Source organism: Aegilops tauschii, chromosome 5 (assembly GCF_002575655.3).
Source record: "Aegilops tauschii subsp. strangulata cultivar AL8/78 chromosome 5, Aet v6.0, whole genome shotgun sequence".
In the NCBI taxonomy this organism is placed as follows: Eukaryota; Viridiplantae; Streptophyta; class Magnoliopsida; order Poales; family Poaceae; genus Aegilops; species Aegilops tauschii.
Window position 1 is genome coordinate 183,392,871 of NC_053039.3, and position 12,332 is coordinate 183,405,202.

The following is a 12,332-nucleotide window of genomic DNA, read 5'->3' on the forward strand; positions in this document are numbered from 1 at the left end:
TCTTGTGATTCAGTACACCCTGGATAACACGCCTGACAACAGTGAGGCTGGAATACAACTCTTCATTGGTATAACCGCTAATGGCTTCCAGGATCCAACAGCCTAAGAACTCTGTTTTCCCAGTGCGTATATTCAGGTCGTCCACCTCATAGCGAGTGACATGTACAACCACACAATCCTTGTCTGCATCAGGGCTCTAATTGAAACAGAAACAAACTTTGAATTACTTTTCAGTATAAGAAACACAAGTTATTTAAACCACTATGTATAGAATGGCATCGAAGCTAATAAAATTTTGCATTATTAATCACCACATACTTCCTTTTCTAAAAAAAATCACCACATACTTAGATGAAAAACCACAATCGAGATTGGCAAAGAAGGAGATCACCTTGGGCAGCTCAGCGGGGGGGGACACATCCTCGAAGGGGGAAAACTGCTCCTGCAGTGCCACGGGAGCTATAACCTCAAACGGGGCGTTGACCATCTCAGTAGTGGCCGTGAGCGTATCTGGGGTCAGCTTGGTGGTTGCCTCCATCTTCTTGGAGCTCTCTGTCTCGTGGGGATCAGCCTCCCGCGTCTACTCCAATATCGGCAGATCTTTGCCTGGTTCTCCTTGGTCCATCATGAAACTGACGAATACTAGGAGACCACTGAAAGGAAAACACAATCGCAATGACAATGAATCAAAAAAGAGAGTGAGGATCGGTTACTGCTTTGCAAAAGTTCTTTTTTTCTCTGAACGAAAATATACCAACATCACGGATCCGCTTACCTTCCCTTCGTTCAGAGAGAAGAACAGTGGCAGATGCGAGTGTTGCCTTTCTTGAAGACGGTGAGGGAGAAGGGGATTCAGCGAAGAGTGAAATGATGGTTGCTTCGTCCGTCAAACTTAGACTGCGGGGAGGTGGGGTTTTGTGATACGACGGCTCGTTACTGCCGCGCTATGACCAGGGTGACTCTCCGCTTGCATACTGCCTTCTAATTTGGTGGATGGCATTTGGGCCCGCGCGCTGCATGGCCCGCATGCCGGTGAACAAAAGTATAACGGCATTCAGTAGAGGGAGACGTTTCAATGACCTAGGAGGAGCTAGAAGCGGTAGAGTGTCTCCACTGTACTAGTAGTAATTGTTTTTCTGGGTAGCTGTAGAGTGTCTCCACTGTACTAGTAGTAATTGTTTCTCTGGGCCCAAGACAAAACAGCCCATCCACACTAGTAAATAGTAAAATCAATTCAAAAGCCCATATATTTACTGAATGAGAGGCGCTACCCACACCCAGCACACCCCCCCCCCAAAACCTGGGTGCTCTTCTTCCTCCTCGCTCCCACCCACCTCACGTCAGCTTGCTCCACTCGTACCCCCAAATTCCTCACCTCACTCCTACAGAAAACCCCAGCTCCCCTTCTTCCTCACTCCTACAGAAAACCCCCAGCTCCCCTGCTTCTTCGCTTGCACTACAACTAGGCTCGTCATTCGTTACTCTGCTCAAATCCGTGAGCGCGACGCGACGCCCTCGAGGAAAATGGAGTCGGCTGACCCCAGCGTCAAGAAGATGAGGCTCCCGCCAGCGGCGACGCCTGTTGTAGATCCCGCACCCGGCAACGCGGGGAGAAGCGGCGACCCCGCCCCCACCGGATCCCAGGAACCCGTAGAATCTCGGGTGGACCGCATCAGCGATCTCCCGGACGCCGTCCTTGGGGAGATCATCTCGCTTCTCCCCACCAAGGATTGCTGCCGCGCCGTGCCCCTTAATCTCGACTGTCGTCAGCTATCTCTCTTAATTGATTTTAAAATCCCCAGAGCCATCATCTCCTCCCACCAGGGCTCCGTTCAAAGCCTCTGCATCCCGTCATGCTACCTGAGCAAGCATACCATGCCCTGCATGGTGGACGCCTGGCTGAAATCCCCTGAATTCACAGAACTACAGCTGCTTGAGTTCTACTATTCCCCTGGAAATCACATACCACATACCGAACGCCATGAACTTGTGCCCTCAGCACCGATGTCCATCTCGCGATTTTCGTCCTCTCTCCACACCGCCACCTTTGCGCTGTGCTACCTACCAGACAATCTGGTACTAAACCTTTGACTCCCATTTCTCAAGAAACTTTCACTTGTGCAGGTTCGTATATCGGAGGCCTCATTGCACAGCATCATCCACTCCAGTTGCCCTGCGCTGGAGTGCTTGGTGCTTGTTTTCACAGTTAGAATCGGTTGTTTCCAAATAAAGTCGCCTAACCTTGTAAGAATTGGAATTTCTTTTGACGGAAGGCAGCTCATCATCCAAGATGCCCCTTCACTTCAAAGGTTGATCCTTGATTCTAGTTATTCACCGTTGCAAATAATCGTCCTCTCTGCGCTAAACTGGAGACCTTGGGTGTAATACATGATCTCTGTGCTCATTTCAATATGGTGTTTGGCTCCACAGTTCTTCAGGTACTTTATATTATCATCTACACTTGTAACCATAAGCTGCATTTTAAATTTCTGCGCATAATTTATATATCATCTTGGAGTACACATTTTGTACTAATATTATGTTCTATGCTCAATGAAGAGTTTCTCCATGGATGGCCTATCAATGGTGCTGGATTCTGTCAAGATCTTATATATCCAAATGAATAGTTTTGATCTGAACAAGATTATTGGCTTGCTGCAATGCTTTCCATGTCTGGAGAAGTTGTATATAAAGGTGATAATGTCACGCACATTGGAAGCCCGCATATAGTGTACTAGAATTAACCATTCAGCTGTTGCTCTTTTGACACCCTTCTTTTAGACCTTAATTGTTTTCATTCTTCATGTCTATTTAGGCAATAGGACGGGGTAAGAAAGTTATAACCAATCGGTGGATTCGTAAGCATCGGGATTTTCTCACTTCTCATGAGATTCGATTGAAGACAATAACGCTAGAACGATATGTAGCCAACCGTGCAAACACAAGATTTGTCACATTCTTTCTGCTGAATGCGAGGTTACTATTGTCCATCAAGCTTAAGTTTATCAGCAGCATGGTTTTGACGGATGGGTATGTCGAAGAGCAAAAAAAGGAGTTTAGGTGGGCAAAAGAGCTTCTGAACATGCCGGGCTTCTATTTACAACATATTGTGGTCATAATCAAGTAAATTTTACGACCCAGGATGTTCATTCTATGGACCTGGCCGATCCATTTGACTGTGACTGCTGAAAACAGTGCTGGAGTTAGATGTTGTTGCCCTTTTCAATCTGGTTTTTTTTGTAAACCTGATGAACAATTAACCCTCGTGCTTTTGTACAGTTTGTAAGCTGGAGTTAGATGTTCCTGCCCTTTTCAACTCGGCTGTGACTGTCATATTTTCTTTGAAACAAGGCAAATGGCTTGCCATTCGTTTAATTTAGAGTGAAATATTGTAACAAATCCCAACCAAGGGAAATAACATCACTCTCGCCGGCTGCTTGAGCTCACTGTGCATTACAGAAGCCAAGTGATTAGCCCCCACCAGCACCCACAAACTTATTTCGAACTAGCACATCAAATGGGCTGTAAATTTTCATAGGAAAGGTTGCATGACCGTGACAGATTTGGATTTTGACATTTGGGACCCGCGAGGAAATAGCCTATCCACGGTGGTGTCGACTTACTAGCCAGTCAACAAACGATTCTGCCTACCAGCCGTTGGATTGACATCCAACATCTGTCGTGTATCTTCTATCTCTTGCCTTCTTCTTCCTCCAGCCGCCCAAACCAAACCACCCCGTCGGCTCCGCCTCCCATGGCTGGCTACGCCTCCACCGCCCTACCGTACGTACCCTCCAACGTTGGCCAGTCCCTCCCTCTATTCCCCCACACATCCTGTTATTCTCCGGTGACGTCAGCCCCAACACGCACCCGCGCCCGAACCAGTCAACCCTCGTACTCCCCTCCGCCTGTGACTAGACCGGCGCATCTTCAACGGCTCCTATTCGTTCCGTCCGAGGCCTCACCGTCGTCCTCCGCCTTGCGGCCTTGGTTCGCTCGCCGTGCGCGGTGCGCCGCCCTCTTGCGTTGTCAACGTCGTCAACAACCGAGAGGAACAAGGAGATGACTGTACGTGGAGAGGATGACAGTAGGGACCCACCAGCGTCATGGCAGTACGCAAGCAAGTGCCTCTATAGTACAAGCCCAAAAATATGGTTCCTCCTAATGGTTGGACATCTGGGGCTCACGCCATTGTCAACGTAGTCAATAAACGAGAGAATTACACAACGAGCGGCTGACACCAGGGACCCAGCAAGTCGCGCAGTTTTTTTTTTTTTGAGGAACAAGCAGTTGTTATTTATACAAGTTTTAGCGACGGATCAGGGTAACAACGGGGCTGTGCGGGGGCTGTGGCCCGTCTAGCCAGGGTTTTATTTATGTTTACCACATCATGAGCCCAGTTGTGTTTTTTTCTTGCTGAAAATGGCTAGCCCAGTTCTATTTTTTTTAAGAAATACCCAAACAAGGCCTACTTGCTTTATCGGCCCTGCTGGGCTGCAAATCTTTCAAGACGAGGAGAGTTTCATTCGGTTTGCCCAGAAATGGGTTGTACATTTTTAAAACACATCCAACCGGGAATTAGTTTCAATTTTTTTTATTACAAGATCTTAAATTCCATTGATTTTTATGCGTGGACAATTATTTGGATTTTATATTTATATAAATTATTTTTCAAAATAGTTTGAATGTGAATCGATATTTCTGGATTAAAAACAGTTGACCGCACCGAAATATGCAAAATTTCGTATACTTTTTAACCGTGGCCACAATATGGGGTGTAATGCTAACAAAAAGAAGATGGGCTCCAAAAAAATTCTTAAGAATTAGCAAATGGGTTGTACATTATTAGAAATAATGGCAGATGGGCTGTATGCCGTTTTCCACAGATTTGAGGCTGACTTGTGCGTCTACTACAGGTTGACGCGTATGCTTTCATAAAAAAAAAGGTTGACGCACACGCAACGCCCTGTCAACTTAGTCAACACACGAGAGCAGTGACTGTTGGATTTCCATCCAACGGCTGTCGTGCTTCTTTAATCGCTGCTCTTCATGCTCCAGCCTCTCAAACAAGCGCCAGCGGGACTGCCTGCTCCCTCCTCCCGCGGCCGGCTATGCGGCCGCGCAGGCCTCACGGCCCCACCGTACTCCCATCGCTGGCCTAGCCATCCCTCTACTCACCCACACATGCTGTTATTCTCCGGCGACGGCAGACGAACCAGTAACCCTCGTACTCCTCCGCGTGGGAAACAACTGCCGAGTATTCCCTGGCTCTGTGTCGTTCCTTTCCTAGGCCTCGCCGTCGTCCACCGCCCTGGTGCTCTCGACGCGGCCTGGTCAACGTGGCCAATGAATGACATCCATCGGAAGTGGACTGTACGTGGAGAGGCTGACAGCTGGGTCCACGGCCGCACGCAAGGAAATACCTCCTTATTAGATGCAAAATAATGATTCCTCCACCTGCCAGCTAGGACCCACAGGAAGGGCCTCTGTATTTCACGAAAAAAACGTTCCCCCCCGCTGACAGGTCGGACCCACCAGCTATATCTTCGCACGCAAGGAAGTGCCTCCTTATTACGCCCAAAAAATGAATACCCCCCTGCTAGCTGGGACCCACCATATTGTTGGGCTGACTTGTGGGCCTACTAAGTTGACGGGGCGGAGGGCTTTGTCAACTTAGCCAATACTCCAGTGACCGTATGATGTCCATCCAACGGCCATAGTGCTTCTTCAACCTCTGGTCTTCTTGCTCCAGCCGCCCAAAGTAGCGCCGGTCGTGCCGCCTGGTCCTGCCTCCCGTGGCCGGTTGTGCTACCGCGGAGGCCTCACCGCCCCCATACTACTCCCACCACTGGCCAGGCCATCCCTCCACTCACCCACACCCCCTGTTATTCTGCGGCGACGGCAGCCTCACACCGCAGCCGAACCAGTGAACGCTCGTACTCCTCTCCGCGTGGGCATCACTGCCGCGTCTGGCCCGGCTCCGCGTCATCCCCTTCCTAGGCCTCGCCGTCGTCCACCGCCGTGGTGCTCTCGACGCGGCGTGGTCAATGTGGTCAACGACCGACTTCCATCGGAAGAGTACTGTACGTGGAGAGGCTGACAGCTGGGTCCACGGCAGCCGCAAGGAAGTGCCTCCTTATTACACGGAAAATAATTATTCCTCCACCTGACAGCGGGGACCCACCAGACGGGCCACCAGTATTTTGCGAAAAAATCGTTTCCCCCTGACTGCTGGGACCCACCGGACGGGCCACCGTATTTCGTGAAAAAAACGTTCCCCCCGCTGTCAGCTCGGACCCACCGGAAGTGCCTCCTTATTACGCACAAAAAAATGAATACTCCCCCGGCTAGCTGGGACCCACCTTGGTGGGAGGCTGACTTGTGGGCCTACTAAGTTGATGGGGACGAAGGGCTTTGTCAACTTGGTCAATATGAACGATTCTAGCTCCAGTGACCGTACGATGTCCATCCAACGGCCGTAGTGCTTCTTCAACCTCTGGTCTTCTTGCTCCAGCCGCCCAAAGCAGCGCCGGTCGTGCCGCATGCCCCTGCCTCCCGTGGCCGGCTGTGCTACCGCAGAGGCCTCACCGCCCCCTACTATTCCCACCGCCGGCCAGGCCCTGCGGCGACGGCAGCCTCACACCGCAGCTGAACCAGTGAACCCTCGTAATCCTCTCCGCGCGGGCCTCCACTGCCGCGTCTTCCCCGGCTCCGCGTCGTCCCCTTCCTAGGCCTCGCCGTCGTCCACCGCCGTGGTGCTCTCCGCACGGCGTGGTCAACGTGGTCAAGGAACGACTTCCATCGGAAGAGTACTGTGCGTGGAGAGGCTGACAGCTGGGTCCACGGCCACATCCCAGTTTTTTTGTGATTTGCCAAGTAAGTCGCTTTGTCAGGCCTGTTGGGCTGCAAATCTTTCAAGACGAGGAGAGCTTTCATTTGGCTGGCCGAGAAGATGGCCCATCAGTAATGAGAAATGGGCTGTGCATTTTTAAAACACATCAAACCGGCAATTAGTTTCAAATATCTTATTTTTCATTTCAAGATTTTAAATTACATTAATTTTTATGCGTGGAGAATTTGTTGGATTTTATATTGATATACATTTATTTTTAAAATCAGTTTGAATGTGAGTCAAAATTTCGGGATTAAAAACAGTTCGGACCGCACCGAAATATGCAAAATTTCGTATAATTTTTTAACCGTGGCCACAATATGGGCTGTAATGCTAACAAAAAGAATATGGGCTCCAAAAAAACCTTAAGAATTAGCAAATGGGCTGTAAATTATTAGAAATAATGGCAGATGGGATGTATGTTGTTTTCCACAGATTTGAGGCTTTCCTAAAAAAAGGTTGACGCACAAGCACTGACTGTTGGATGTCCATCCAACGGCCGTCGTGCTTCTTCAATCTCTGGTCTTCCTACTCCAGCTGCTCAAACAAGCGCCGGCGGGACTGCCTGCTCCCTCCTCCCCGAGGCCGGCTATGCTGCCGCGCCGGCCTCACCGCCCCACCGTACTCCCATCGCTGGCCTAGCCATCCCTCTACTCACCCACACCTGCTGTTATTCTCCGACGACGGCAGATGAACCAGTAAACCCTCGTACAGTCGTACTCCCCTCCGCGTGGGAAACAACTGCCGAGGCTTCCCAGCCTCCGTGTCGTCCCCTTCCTAGGCCTCGCCATCGTCCACCGCCGTGGTGCTCTCGGCGCGGCGTGGTCAATGTGGTCAACGACCGACTTCCATCGGAAGAGTACTGTGCGTGGAGACGCTGACAGCTGGGTCCACGGCCGCAGAAAGGAAGTGCCTCCTTATTACGCGCAAAATAATTATTCCTCCACCTGACAGCGGGGACCCACCGGACGGGCCACCGTATTTCACGAAAAAAACGTTTCCACCTGATTGCTGGGACCCACCAGCTACACCTTCGCACGCAAGGAAGTGCATCCGGGCAAAGAAAACAAAATGATTCGCCCCCCTGACTGCTGGGACCCACCAGCTACATCTTCGTACGCAAGGAAGTGCCTGACAGTCGGGACCCACCTAGTCAAAGCGTACGTAGCATTGTCATTCTGGTCGCGAACGTGTACGTACATATATACTGGTGGATGTAGAGGCGCGCACGTGTCGTAGAAGAGGCGCGCACGTAGCATGTATACGTACGTACAGCAGCCAGGGTGCAAGAAAGAAAATACGGCCACGTATGTGTACATACGGGCGGGGTCTCGAACGCCTACTCGCGCATACGTACGGCGAGGGCTCGTTGACATGGCTGGGTCGGAACGGAGAAACAGCGTCGTTGTCGTGTTCATGGGGAGGCAACGGAATGCGTCGTGTTCATCGGGAGGCAACGGAATGCGTCGTGTTCATCGGGAGGCAACGGAATGCGTCGTGTTCATCGGGAGGCAACGGAACGCATGGGAGCCAACCGGCTGGGTCAGAACAGAATGCGTGGTCGTGTTCATCGGGAGGGCTTGGACGGAACAGGCGATGGAAACGAGGCCTGGCGTACCGCAGAATGGAGGAAACGGCCTTGTGTTCGACCGGCCACGTTCGAAACGGGATCCTGTTCATCGGGAGGGGTCTGGCGTACCGCAAAACGGACGAAACGGACCTCCTACGGTCGAAATGGGGGTCCTGTTGATCGGGAGGGGTGTGGCGTACCGCAAAACGGACGAAACGGACCTCCTACGGTCGAAACGGGGGTCCTGTTGATCGGGAGGGGTGTGGCGTACCGCAAAACGGACAAAACGGACCTCCTACGGTCGAAACGGGGGTCCTGTTCATCGGGAGGGGTGTGGCGTACCGCAAAACGGGACTCCACGGGATACTGTTCATCTCCACCGTCGACCTCCTCCAGCCTCCACGGGCTACCATCGACCTCCTCCAGCCTCCACGGGCTCCTGTTCATCCAGCCTCTACCGCGCGCTACTCCACCGGCTACTGTTCAACCACCCCTCCACGGGCACCCCTCCACCGTCTACTATTCATCCAGCCCTCCACACCACGGGGTCCTGTTCAACCACCCCTCCACGGGCACCCCTCCACCGTCTACTGTTCATCCAGCCTTCCACACCACAGGGTCTTGTTCATCCAGAGGCAACGCCACCACTCACTGTTCATCCAACCCCCCCCCCGCAACGCTCACTGTTCATCCCAGAGGCAGCATCGATCGGCTTCAGTTAGCAGCAGTAGTGAAGGAATCGCTCGATAGGGTTCAGTTAACAGCCATCGATCGATCGCTCGGGTTCAGTAACGCATAGCCTGCAGTGCAATCGCTCGGGTTCAGTTAGAGCCAACGCCTCGCACACACGCGCGTACGTGTACGAGAGAAACGCGCATCGCTCGGCCCCCGACCTCCCATCGTAACCGGGAACTCCCCGAAATTTTCCTCGCCCTCGCTTCTACCATGGTTTTTCCGTCATGGACGGCCCAAAGAATGTCATGCAGCTGCGTCTCCGGCCCGCCCAGGACGAAAAGCCCATTTTCTATCATGATTTTTTGTCATAGAAGTAGGAGCCCACCACATCTATGATGATACCGGGTTTTGTCACAATTATTGTCATAGAAGTGTCATATGTATGACAGGAAAAAAAATCGTTCGGCCCAAAATGTCACGGATGTGTCTTTTTTTTGTAGTGTTATAGAGAGGCGGGGTTGGGGGCTCGGCCCCCCAACCTAAGGGTGGCCGCCCCACTCGACCAATCCAGCCGCCAGAGGCACGGGGAACAAGGACCGACCCGATGCTCCAATCAGTAACGCCCGGTTTCCCGCCTCGGCGTTAAGGCCCGTGCCCTCCGTATCCGCCACCTACCCTCCCTGAGGCATGGGGGACACATGGCGGGCAGGCCGGAATCAAGAGGACAAGTGGGACGACCGTTTTCCACCCCGTGATCATGGGACGCGGGCGCCATAAAGGCCACGACCCGAGTCCACCTTGTAAATGAGCCGCGCCCCTGCGGCTTCCTCTTTTTTATGGGGAAGGCACGGGCCGCCTCTTTACTATTCACTGCAGGGTGACGCAAGCACGCTGCAACCGTCCCACGCACGACCCCCACGTCACGCACTCAATGCAGGTCGTGGGGAAGCGCAACTGGCGAAGGAGTTACTGTAGTTAAAACTCTGCCACGCATGCCCGTGCATCGTTTTGGGCCTAGCCCAACAATGCTTTGCGCTTATGTGTGGCCCAGGCCCGAGGGCTCCTGTCGGTGTACAAAAGTAGGGACCTTTTGTTCCCCTTCACTTGTGCATGGGCAGTCGTAGCCTCACCACGGCCACGCTTGGCGGGGCAGAGGAAGGAAACGTACAAAGCTGCCAAGGCAGTGCTCAAACCAGAGGTGCGAAAAGCAAGAGGACAAGATGCATTTCCCCCGGCAACAGCTTTGCCGGGGCGGCCTACGTGGCCCCGGCTAGAGCCTTGCCGGGGCAACTTTCCCAACACCAGCAAGGACGCCACCCTTGAGCCTGAGAGTTCCGACACCATCGACAACGTCGAGACTGAGACTCAGGGGCGCCTGTGTGGTGGCATGCAGATCTTTGTGAGGAACAAAGGCCTGCGAGTCTAGATAGGAACCAGAAGACGGAGGCCCCCGGCAAGAGCCTTTCCGGGGACAGGCGAAGATCCCCGGCAAGAGCCTTGCCAGGGACAGACGAAGACCCCCGGCAAGATCCTTGCCGGGGATGCCCGCGAGACCCCGGCAAGACCCTTGTTGGGGGCTTTTGCGGGGCCGAGGCCAGGCCCTCACCCGCCAACGTTTTGCTGCCCCATGGCCGTTCCGATGTGGCAATCAGCCCGCCAACTAGGCAAGCGTCTGCGTGGCGGCATGCAGCTTCTAGGCCAACGAGCCAAGCACCTGCGTGGTGGCATGCAGATCTTCGTGAAGACCCTGTCACCGCACCAGCTCAGCAGCGAGCCAGCCAGCGTGGCGCTGCATGGCTCGTCACCTTGGACGCGCACCGAAGCAAGGCAAGGCAGCGACGGACGGGGCGAGCTTATTTGCCGTCCCCGATAAAGCAAGAGGGCACGTCGGCAGCGCATTAAATGTGTTTGTCCTACGGTGTCAGGTGATAGACTTGTACACTGTAGATACTTTGCACCTCATGTGTGCCGTTGTGGCAACCCCTTTGACATATAAAAGGAGGCCCGAGGCGTACTGAGGACGGATTCGGACTTTTTGGATTGGGCATGCACCGCAGCTAGTTCAAGAGCTCAAGAACACCAAACAAACTCAGACAAGCAGGACTAGGGTATTACACATCGTTTGCGGCCCGAACCTGGGTACAAATCCCCTCGCGTTGATCTTCTAGACCTGCTCTTTGCACAGCTCCATGCCCCGCCAACCATAGAAGGGGTTCCCCGGGATCCCATAGGTGTCGTTTGCCCCGACATCTTTGGCGCGCTAGGTAGGGGCGCTGAGGCTGTGAAAATCTGGTCTAGGAGTTAGCGCATCGACTTCTTCATCGCCATGGCTCCCAAGAGGAAGGCGATCACGGCGATCGGTTCGTCTAGAGCTGAACCACCCGTCCCAGCACGGGCGGGCGACAGGGCGGCCGCGGATGGTAGCGGAGGCCTGGCCCGCGAGCACCCACGACACTCTGGCCATCAGAGCCAGGGGAGCGGCGTTGTTCGTGCCCAAGACGACGAGCCCCACGCCGCTGGGTCCGAGGGTGGGGCCGTGCTGCCCACGGGCGGCGCGGCAACCTCCAGAACGCCCCAGCCGGCGTCTGCGTCGTGGCCTTCCCAGGTCGCGTGTGACGAGCAACGCTGCGACGTCAGTGCCCCTGGGCACCGCCGCGGGAAGAACCCTTTGCGTCACTCTCAAGACGCACCGGGCCAGCATGCGCGCCCAGACGCTGGCGGAAACGGCGCGCGACCGTGATAGAGCTCCTTCTAATGTGGTTAGAAGTCGGAGCGCGTCACGGTCCACGCAGCTTTCGCCGCCACCTATGCCAGTGGAAGCGTTGGCGCGCGTGCAACTGCTCCTCGACTTTCCTCCTGCCGCGGAGAAGCTCGACGAGTGGAGAGCCACCATTCGGAGCCTCATTAGCTTCGCCAACAAAGATGAGTCGCAACTAGCGGGACCCTTGTGCCGGTGCTCCGTCGAGCCGGTGCACGCCGGTGGCGGAAGGACCGGAGACGCTACAACCACGGTGCACTCTCCTCCCCCACGCCCGCAGCAGCAGCCGCCGGCTCGTCGGGCCGACGCCCGCGACAATGTTTCCATGGCGTCGTCCGCCCCGCGAGCCCGCTGCGACCAACGTCAGGTTCTTCGGGAGCGAGCTCGGGAAGACGCTCAAACCACTATCGAGCAGCAGCGGGAAGCGCGCCATCAAT